This window comes from Molothrus aeneus, chromosome Z, assembly GCF_037042795.1.
Source record: "Molothrus aeneus isolate 106 chromosome Z, BPBGC_Maene_1.0, whole genome shotgun sequence".
NCBI classification, from domain to species: domain Eukaryota; kingdom Metazoa; phylum Chordata; class Aves; order Passeriformes; family Icteridae; genus Molothrus; species Molothrus aeneus.
The window spans coordinates 129298-139541 of NC_089680.1; positions in this window are offsets into that span (position 1 = coordinate 129298).

Consider the following 10244-nt stretch of genomic DNA (forward strand, 5'->3'; position numbering starts at 1 on the left):
CCTGGCAGGAGCTGTGCAGAGCCACAAGGGCCCCCTGAGCCTCCTTTGCTCCAGGCTGAGCCCCTTCCCAGCTCCCTCAGCCCATCCTGGTGCTCCAGCCCCTTCCCAGCTGTCCCAGCCCCTCCGTGTCTCTCTCCGTGAGTCTCAGAGCCAGAGGAGCAGCTGCTCCTCCCTCCTCCGCAGGGCTTTTATCACCGTATTTGGTGCTCTGCTCGGGAGTTTCCCCTGGCACACGGAGCTCTGCCGCTCTGCCGCCGCCCAGAGAAGAGCCGTGGAGCTGCTGGGCTCTGTAAATCCAGCCAGCTCGGAGCTGCCACCCCGCCTGGCTGGGCCGGAGCAGCCTCCACGAGGGGTGGGAATTCATTCACAAATTCTTAATGCAGCAGACGGCTGTTTCATGATCACTCCGCCTTTCATGTGTGCACACAGGCCGTTGCATTTTACTGGGGTTCCCTTCCAGAGGGAGCCAGTGGTTTGTGCTAAATTAAAACTCCCAAAAATCATCACTGTTTGAAGGTAGTTCTCTTAAATCACACCAAGGTGGTTTCTCAAGTCACTTCCACCATCCTAAAACTGTATTCTATTTCTCTTTGTGGTCTTCCTAGGCTTCTGGTCACCTTCTGCTTGTTTTTTGTCTCTTTGCTGAAGAGAATTTCCTTTTTTTCTCCATTTTTTTCGTGACAAACCACAGTGGTTTTAACCACTTAGTCACTGATAAAGTACACAGAAGACTTTTGTTCCCCATCTTTGACATAGTTTTGACTCTCCCCTCCATAACATTTTCAGTTTTTCAAGTATCTCATTTAAAGTATCATCACCAGCACTGGACCCTGTGTTCTTGTTTTCCCTGTCACTGATCCTTGATGCAAATAACTAAACAAAAATAATCCCTGTTCTAGTTGCCTAGATCTGTCCTTTCATTCCTTCCATGGTGCCTCACTGTCACTCCCACAAACTCACTGATAATGCAGCTCTGTGTGTGAACAGCTGATACAGAACAAATAATTATTTAAGCAGTGATACTGGCTTTTATCTCACTCCAGTCTCAGAAGGTTTTGCAGCATGGGCTAGCAGAACAAGCCATCCCTCAGAAGGTTCCTGTGGTTTGATGAAAGCTGGCCTCTTGGCCTTCTGCCCTTTATTTCTGTTAAAAAGCAATGTTGATTGTTCATTCTGACACGCCTGATACAGATGGATGACCCTGCTGACTCTTCACATTTACATGAGGCAGTAGAGATGATGGCTGCCCCGAGGCAAGGTTTGTGAAGAAAAATAATGTCTTTTATTACACCAATTCCACTGAAAGATATTTACTGCTCTCCGCCAGCCTTGCCCCTTTTACTTCTTTACAGTAACAACAGAACTGAGTATGTTTACACTGTTTCCATTCTTTGCATTCAGTTTCGGACTGGTAATTTCATTGTGTTTTAAAGCATTTCTGTGTAAAATTTCTCATTTAGCCTTTTTTGGCTCCAGTGTGTGCAGAAGAGTGTGGGGTCCCGAGGCCAGCTCACATAGGAACAGCCCACAGTGGTGCTGAGTGACAAGTTCCTTTATCAGTGACTCTCACTGTAGGTTAACATGTTTGTCTTTTGCTGCTTTTAAGTTTATGTTTTACTTTCTCTTCTTGTGATCTGCAGCCTCTTTTTAGGCCAGTCTGATCTCAGGTCGGATCTAATCTGCTCAACTGCTGGACAGCAAGGGGCACGGTGAGAAATCCTGAGAGGGGCTGACCAGGTGAATTTCGGGCTAGATAGAAGCACAATGCTCTTTATAGTGAAGATGGTCAACTTATCGATATAAATTGTAATGAAGGTGGTGAGGTTGGCCCGGGTTGCCCAGAGAGGAGACAGATGTCCCGTTCCTGGGAGCACTCAGGGCCAGCTGTGACGGGGCCCTGGAGGCACCACAGCGAGCGGCTCTGGCAGCGGCAGCCTGGGCCATTTTGGTGCTTTCATCCCTAGCAAGGCTGCTTTTCTGCTGGGAATGGCGGCGAGCCCCTTCCTCCGCGAGTCACCCCACAGCAGCCCCTCTGACCCCTCTCCCCGGGCTCCGTGCGCTCCGTCTCGGCTGATGGGGGCACGGGAGCGGCGTCCTTCCCGTCCCGACCCGCGCAACGCGGCTCGGCGGCGCCCGCTCGCGGCCCGGGCATGGAGCGGAGCACAGGGCCAGGACTGCCCTCTTCTGATCGCTCCGGAGACGCCGAGCCGCGGCTGGCAGCCTTTGTCCGACCGCAGCGCGCTCAAAAAGCACCGAAACCGCGAATTTCACGGCGGGTTTGCAAGTCCCCAAGGCTCGCTGACCTCAGTTAAGCTGGAAAGAGCTTAGACACCTCGGGAGAGTCTAACCCCATCGACAGGGCCTGGTGACACTGCACTCGGGTTTAAGATCTTGGAATCAGAGCTTTTTGCTCTCTCTGACCTCACAGGCTGTGGATCTTGCTGCAGGATGAGGATGGAGCTTCCAGGGACTGATCAGAGCCAGAATGAGCTTGGGAATGAAAGAATCGGTCCCGTCAGCCTATGCAAACTCGAGGAGCTGTTTCTGCCCTTACCTGATGGACACCTCACCGAGCCTGGGCTCCCAGGCACTCAGCCTCTGCTGAGAACACTCTGCTTTTGTCTCCATGTGGCAGCAACCGACGAAAATAACAGATAAACCTGCCAGAAAAGATCCATTAACTTTCAGGGGTCTCAAGTTGCACTGGCTGGGGACGCTATAAAATGCATTTTCTGTACTTGTTAGCACGGTGTCATAGAGTCAGCCCTGACTTTTCTGTGTCTAGCGAAGGATGGCATCCCAACCACTGCAAAACGACCTAATTTCCCACAAAGTGAGGAGAGGGCTGATAGGCAGAGTGCCATCCTGGCAGTAAGGAGAAATGTCTTTTCTCTTTGAGTCATCATTCCCCTGCTGGGCTGCTGGCCACCCGTGGGACTCTGCTGAAGCAGGGGTACAGCTGCTGGCCCACGGTGTTCCCTCTGCGTCCTGCTTGAGCTCCTCTGCATTTCATCCCACACGCGCTCTCACAGGACATATGCTGCTAGCTGAACCTTGAAATCCAGCTTCTCCCATGGGAAAGGGCTGATATTAAAACACTGAAACATTTAGGCTTTAGGAAAATACCTGATCGAGGGTATATCATGGTGAGTTTTTGCATCTCACTCTAAGAGTAAAGGACAGAAATCCCTTACATTAATTGTGCATTTTGTCACTTCACAGAAAGCACAGGTTTGGGACAAATCTGGGTTTGGGACAGGGTCAGATGTCTCAGTTATGAGGCAGCTGGGTAGGGAGATATGAGAGTTAAAAAAGCTCTGCTGTAAGGTGAGCTTTGGCACTTAGAAGCCCTTCTGTAGTTTAAATTACAGAGAACCTAACTCAACCAAGAGTTCATCAACGATGTTGTGAAAGGAAGTCTCCAATTCTCAACAGCTTCACAAACAGGATTTTTCTCTTTTCTGAGAGCAAGGGAACTTGAGCCTCTTAGAAATCCAGCCCTACTTAGCTAACATGTTTTGTTTCTCTTTTCCCTCCTGGCTGAAGCTTGTTTTCCCCACTGCAAGGATCAGGTGGGCTGAGGCTGAGGGGAATCAACACCTAAAGGTACGTGAGGATTGAAGAGCTGCAGGAGCCACGGCCCCGCTCTGCTCTGAGGTCTAAGGCAGGAAGCAAGCCACCAAACAGTGAATATTAGGAACAACTTACCCTCCCGAGCCTGCTCCTGACCCCCTCATGTTCCCCAAAGGGTCTCCCAGCAAGATTTGCTGCCCCCTCTCCTTTGCAGGCCCTCAGCTGATCACCCCTGCTGTCCCTGGGCGGTTCTGGGGGCGCCTGGCATCTCTGCTGTGATGAAACAGGGCTGGGCTCCCTATGGGACACTGCCAGCAGAGCCTGGTGGGGGCCGCCACAACCCCCACCACGGCCATCCCTGAGCCCCCTGCGTGGCCAGGCCCTGCTGGAATCCAAAATGCAGGAACTCTCAGAACTTCGGGCCTGTAAGCCAAAGCCTAGAATTAAAGACGGGATTTCACAGAATCACAGAATTTCTAGGTTGGAAGAGACCTTCAAGATCATCGAGTCCAACCCATGTTCTAACACCTCACTTTGATCTGAGACCTTGGAAAAGGCTCCCAAACTGAGGTGCTAGAAGCGAGAATGTGGATTTATAGTTTAAAGCAGAGACACGTTGAGCTAAGGGGAGGAAAGTTTCGAGTTTTAGAGTTTAAGATATAGAAAAAATAAAAGTGGTTACAGAGGCGAACAAGGAGTTTAGAATGCAGTGCTGTAGGTAAGATGCAGAAGAAATAAAAGTGGTTACAGAGGCAAACAAGGAGTTTAGAATGCAGTGCTGTAGGTTTGTGTGTCATAACATGGTTGGCTAAGAAAGCTTATACTGTAACATGGGTCCATAAGACAAAATATTTAAAGATTAGGTCAAAAGCATAAATATCCTTGTTGACAGTGTTTTATTGGTCAATAAATCCTTTAAAGGTCTTTAGCTAAGGATCTTGTGGCCTTCTGAACCATGCAGTGAAGATGTGAGCTGAACTCACCCCTCCTGCCCCTGTAGAAGACAAGAAAAATAAACCACATCATCAAAAACAACTCAGAGGTCCCATCTTGAATTCCCTCCAAAGTTCCCCCAGGTGAATTCTCGCAGGGCTGGAGCAGGACTGCAGTCAGGGTGTGTTTCCAGTGTGACTGGGCTCAGGAGGGTCAGACCATTGCTGTTCCTCAGCCCCAGTGCAGCCCTCAGAGCACACCCACAGGAGCAGCAGCTGCCTTTGGGATATTCCGTTCACACAGGGCTTACAGAGGCCAAACAAGCAGGCACTGTGCTTTTTCACCTTCTGGCAAACTTGCGTGGATGAGACCTGCCCGTCGTCCCTGCCCCAAATATCTGGGGAGATGCAGAGCGCCGAGAGCTACAGCACCACGTTACTGCTCAGAAAGATTCTGACTTCTCATTTTGAGCTCCTCCGAGAGATCTTATGCTGCTCTCTGTGGGACCGAAAGCAGCTTGCAACATAAATTTTTGAATATTGTTACAAATGATGAGTGGTTTTAAAGGATGGTTTAGCAGGCACACCTATCAGCTCAGTGCTGCCTGGGGAGAGGAAGGTGGTTCATCCCTGTGGTGTTTGTGAGGGTCCCCAGGACAAGGGAAGAGATAAGAATCTGACTCCATGTTCTCAGAAGGCTGATTTATTATTTTATGATATATATTATATTAAAGAATGCTATACTAAAACTATATTAAAGAAAGAGAACGGATACATCAGAAGGTTTAACAAGAATGGTAATGAAAGCTTGTGATTGACTCCTCAGAGTCCATAATAGCTGATGGAGATTGGCCATTAAGTTAAAACAATTCACATGGAACCAATCAAAGAGGCATCTGTTGGTAAATGATCTCCAGACCACATTCCAAAGCAATCAGATAATTATTGTTTTAATTCTTTTCTGAGGCTTCTCAGCTTCCTGGGACAAAAATCCTGGCAAAGGGATTTTTCAGAAAATATGACAGTGACACATCCCTCTGCCACCCTTGTCAGAGGGGACACTGAACGTGCTGTCTAAGCTGAGGATGGGAACTCTTGTGTTTCAGCCACGCTGGCACAACGCAGGAGGCCTGGCCAGTGTGGGCTCAGGTCTCCAGAAACAGCAAAATTTCCTTTTCTGTTCTAACATCTGCTGCCAAAATGCCAACCCCAGCAAGCACAGTGCGCAGCCACTCGCATGCAGGCAACAAAGCTGGCTCAAATGACTTTGCTGGCCTTCCTGGGGATGCTGTGCTGCAACGCTTGGCTGGAGAAAACCTGCCAGACACAAATCAGCAGGACTCAACACCTCCTGGCTTTCTTCACAGGAGCGGGGAGCCCTGCGAACCCAGACCTACACCTGCTCCTCGCAGCTCACACGTATCCCAGCAGCTGTGATCCCATTATTTTTCCCAGCAGGGGGAAAAGCTTGGTGTGAAGCCGTGGACTGCCGGCGCACCTCCCTGGAAACCTGTGCGTCACAGGCACTGGAAACGGAGATGTGCTGGAGGATGTGAGGTGAGAGCAGGGCTCTGGCCCTGGGGTGGCCCCGGTATGGGGTCGATCTGTGGGAGATAACGCAGGCTGTGGGTGGGGAAAGCCGGAACCCAAGTTTGATGAATATCCCTGCAGAGGGCGGCCTGTCCTTGCCTAAGACGGCTCGCGGCCCCAAGAGCTGCGCGACTCTGAAATTAAAATCAAACAAAAATCAAACAGTTCTAGGCAGGAAACACAGCTATTCCCACCTGCCAGCGGAAGAGCTGCCTTGCAGAGTGCCAGCCCTGGGTCGAGGCATCGCCCAAAAGGAGACCTTTGTCTGGCTGCAGTTCTGCGCCCCAACACCTCAGCTGGAGATAGGCTCCTGCTGGCACTCCTTGAGTCCACCACTCTGCTCTGCCATGCCTTCCCCTCTCAGGATTTCTCCCTTCCCTCGTTCTTTTTCTGTCCTCAGAGAGCAGATCCTGGCTGTTCTACGGCGGTGCTGAGCAGGGAGCTCGGTGCGTCCAGAGGAACCTCGGCCCGCGGTGAGCCGGAGCAGCCGGGACGTGTGGGCTCAGTGCCTGCCCTCCCCTGGACCAGCTGCTGTGCGAGGTGGGTTCCCTGCAGGCTGCCGCTTGTTCTAACCTGCTGCCCTGGGCCGGGCGGCCTCTAAAGGTACCTTCCCACCCGAACTGCTCCATGGTTCTATGAAAGCTTCACTGTTGGGAAAGAAAACCGGATTACGCCTCACTCTTTTCATCAGTCAGCCTCAAAGCATTTTTTTCACCCCCTCCCTCCTATTTTGCAAGTGAGATCGAGGACACGCAGACAGAGCTCAGCAGACCTCAGGGAGGAGCAGGCTGCAGAGCAAGCCCCAGGGCAGCTCTGCCTGGCTCCAAATCACAGGTTTGGAGCACCAGGGCTGGCTGACAGAAGCTGGGCGTGAGCACAGTGATGCTCCTGTGAAAGTCCAGCAGCACAGAGAGACCCTGTTGCTCCTGGAGGAGTGGCTCAAAGTGGCAGGTGAGAGGAGGGAGCAGCTTAGCCTTTACTGACAGCTCCTGTGTTCCAGGGATGCAGTTTGGAGTGACCTGCTGCGGGAACAGTCCCTTGCCCGGTGCAGAGGTGACAAACAGGTCTGCCCACGTCTGGCTCAGTCGGTGTGAAATGTCACTCAGTGCCTCTGGACACACAGGAGTCACAGCCAAAGGAAGACACCAGGGCTCCTGCTGTTCAGCTCCTCTGCCAGTGCCTCCCTGGTTAAATATTCCAGCGTGTTGCTCAGCAGCTCACAGGCTGGCATTTCTGCCACCGTGGCCTTTGGTTCCCCGTTAGTTTATCCATCAGAGGCTGAGGGACGGCGCAGCCTGTCTGAGGATGAAGGGGTGACACAGCGACTGCCACCCAGACACCACTGCCACATCCCTGTCCCCAGCAGGCCTGTCCCGCTGCCAGGGCTGTGGGGCAGCTCCCCCAGGCCCTAGGGACACTCGGGGGGTGCTGGGACACAGCTCTGGGATGAGATGGACGTGGCTCAGAAATGGCATGGGCCATGCAGAGGCAGTGTGAGCCCCTGATCTGCTGCTAATTTTGGGCAGAAAAGCTGATTCCTCTGCATCCTTTTGTAGGAAGGCAGTGAGCTGTCTGGGCTGCAGGACACAGAGCATGCTGACTTAGTGGCAGGAGCACCCCAATATGTGGCCTTGTTTTGCTGCAGTGACAGACTTTTGAGCCTGTAACGAACAAGCATCGCACACCATCTTCTCTGGAGAGAGAGGATTTTCTTCTTCCTTCCTTTCACAGAGGACACTTCCATGGGACACACAAGGAAAATCTGGAGGCCTCTCCAATTCGTGTTTAACTGTTCCCAGGAGGATTCTCTCTGGTTTATGGACCTCCCTGGGGACTGTGTGCCTACAGTGGACAGACAGCAGCAGTACAAGCGTCCTTCCTGCCTTGCCCTGCCTTCCTCACAGCCAGCTGTGCCCAAGGATTGACTCTGGAGCCTGAGGAGGCGCCCTCAGGTGAGGCTGTTCTGTGCCCTTGCAGGGACTGCTCTGGGCACTGAGGAGTGTTCCTTGGTAGGACACCGTGCTGCACATCCACACGCATCCCGTACGTCCAGCTCCTATAAAAACGTGGGCTACTTGCTCAGGGATGGAGTAACTCCACTACCAACCACCTCCAGCAAGCTGGAAAGGCTTGACCTCTGTCAGTTTTACCCCTATAACAGCACAGAGAAGTTCCCCTAAGGGAGGAATTCCCTCAGCGGGCAAAGGAAGGTGAGAAGATGTGGCCAACCTTTGTCACAAGAAGGCAAGATGGAGCTGTGAGGTTGGAAACAAACCTTCCTGGTCTGGAGTGCTGATCCAGGGCTGGCTGGCCAGGTGGGCCAGGTGCTCAGCGCACGAAGCACGTGTGTTTATGCGCACACAAAACAAGAGTGTTTATGTGCACACACACAGAGGTGAGCCCTGCTGTGCCTGGCTGGGTCCAGGCCGTGCACGCGGCGAGTCTCCTCTCCCCTTTCCCCTCTGAAACCGCCGAGTGCTTTAGGGAAGGACTTGCCTGGATGACTGGTGGCTTCCCAGCGTCCAGCTGCTCCTGGGCACAGGGATTTGCAGAACACAGGAAGGACACCGGGCTGGAAGCGTTTTGCTCCCTCCCTGCATGTTACTGCTCCCTGGGGAACGTGGCTGCCTCTGGATGCTCTCGGGGGAGCCGCCGGGAGCTGAGGCACGGAACGGGTGTGATGGCACGCTCCTCACTGGACGCTCCTGCTGGCTCCGGCAGGGTTTGGGGACAGACAGCACACACACAGTTTTAAGGGGAGTATTTGAGCACTAAATTGCCGTCCTGTGCCCCGTTTCACCCCACCCGCAGGGCAGGAACCCTCCGGGATCAGCGGGCTGCGCTCACGGACAGGCAAGGGCACCGCGGGCTCCACGCCAGCCCTGCTCATGGCCACATCGCTGCTGGTCCCCGGGTCCCCTCGCCACAGCCTGGCCACGTTCAGGCTGTTCCACTGGCCCCTCTTCCCTCCTGAAATGCCTGATGGACTAGCAGGAACGTCCCAGGAGTTTGAAATCTCTGGTGGACACAAACGCTACATGCAGCATTGACATACGCAGGGATTAACTCTGTTTTTCAGAGTTAATTCCTGTGTATGTCAACAGGAATTATTTTAATTAATAATATCAATTTAATTAATAAAATTAATTATGATTTTCAGAGTAATTCCTGTGTATGTCAACAGGAATCTTTATGAAGCTTTGAAGAGAATATACCCAAGGCCATCTTTAATAGCGCAGATGGCCTTGGGTATATTCTCAAAGATGGCTATCAAAGATGGCCTGGGGTATATTCTCTCCAAAGCTTCATGAAAATTCATATAAACGTCCTAAAGCACCTAATTTTCACTGCAACGTTAATGAAAGCAACCATTCAGAGATCCTTTTGTTACACTTTATTCCACCACAACCTAAGACCAGGCAGGGCAAGACCATGGGTGAAAGGGTTGTGTTTTTAAGACAGAATCTTTTTTATTTCAACAAATAAAAACCTACTCTGAATTTAGCAATATGATTGTTATAAACCAGCTTCCCCAGTGCCTGGATGGCAGTTTAAAATAGTGGGATGAGCACAGCTTCAGAAAGTGAAGATGCTCTTTGAGAGGACTCCATTCACCCGAATATTGTACAGAATCAAACTCTGCCTTTCAAAATGTCAAAGGCAACAATTCACAAGCAAACACCATATGGTGTATTTGTTCTCTTCCTCTTAGAACCAGCTAAAAAAAAAAAAGAACATTTCAGAGCTGAAGTGTCTGCATGCCACACTGTCCAGTGCTCTCACTGCAAGCCCTCAAAAACTGTAGATGGTGGCATGAAATTGCTCCAAGGGACAGAATTGATCATTTGCAGTCCAGTCTCCAAAAAGCCCACTTGTAAAATGCACTGACACTATGTTGTGGTTTTGCTCTGGGATCTGGGAGGGATTTGCACAGGACAAAGCTCCCCGGATGTCCCCAAAGCCCTTTTAAAAGGCAGCTGAAGTGGGTATTTTTGTTACTGCCGTGGTGAAGCTCTGAAGGCCTGGTTCAGCGACGGTGTAACAGCTGCTGAGTCCCAGCACGATTAAAAATAAACTGCAGCAAAAATAGCCACAGATTTGTGACTGAGGAAGAGCAATCACTGGGGCAGCAGCAGAACCATTGGAGGC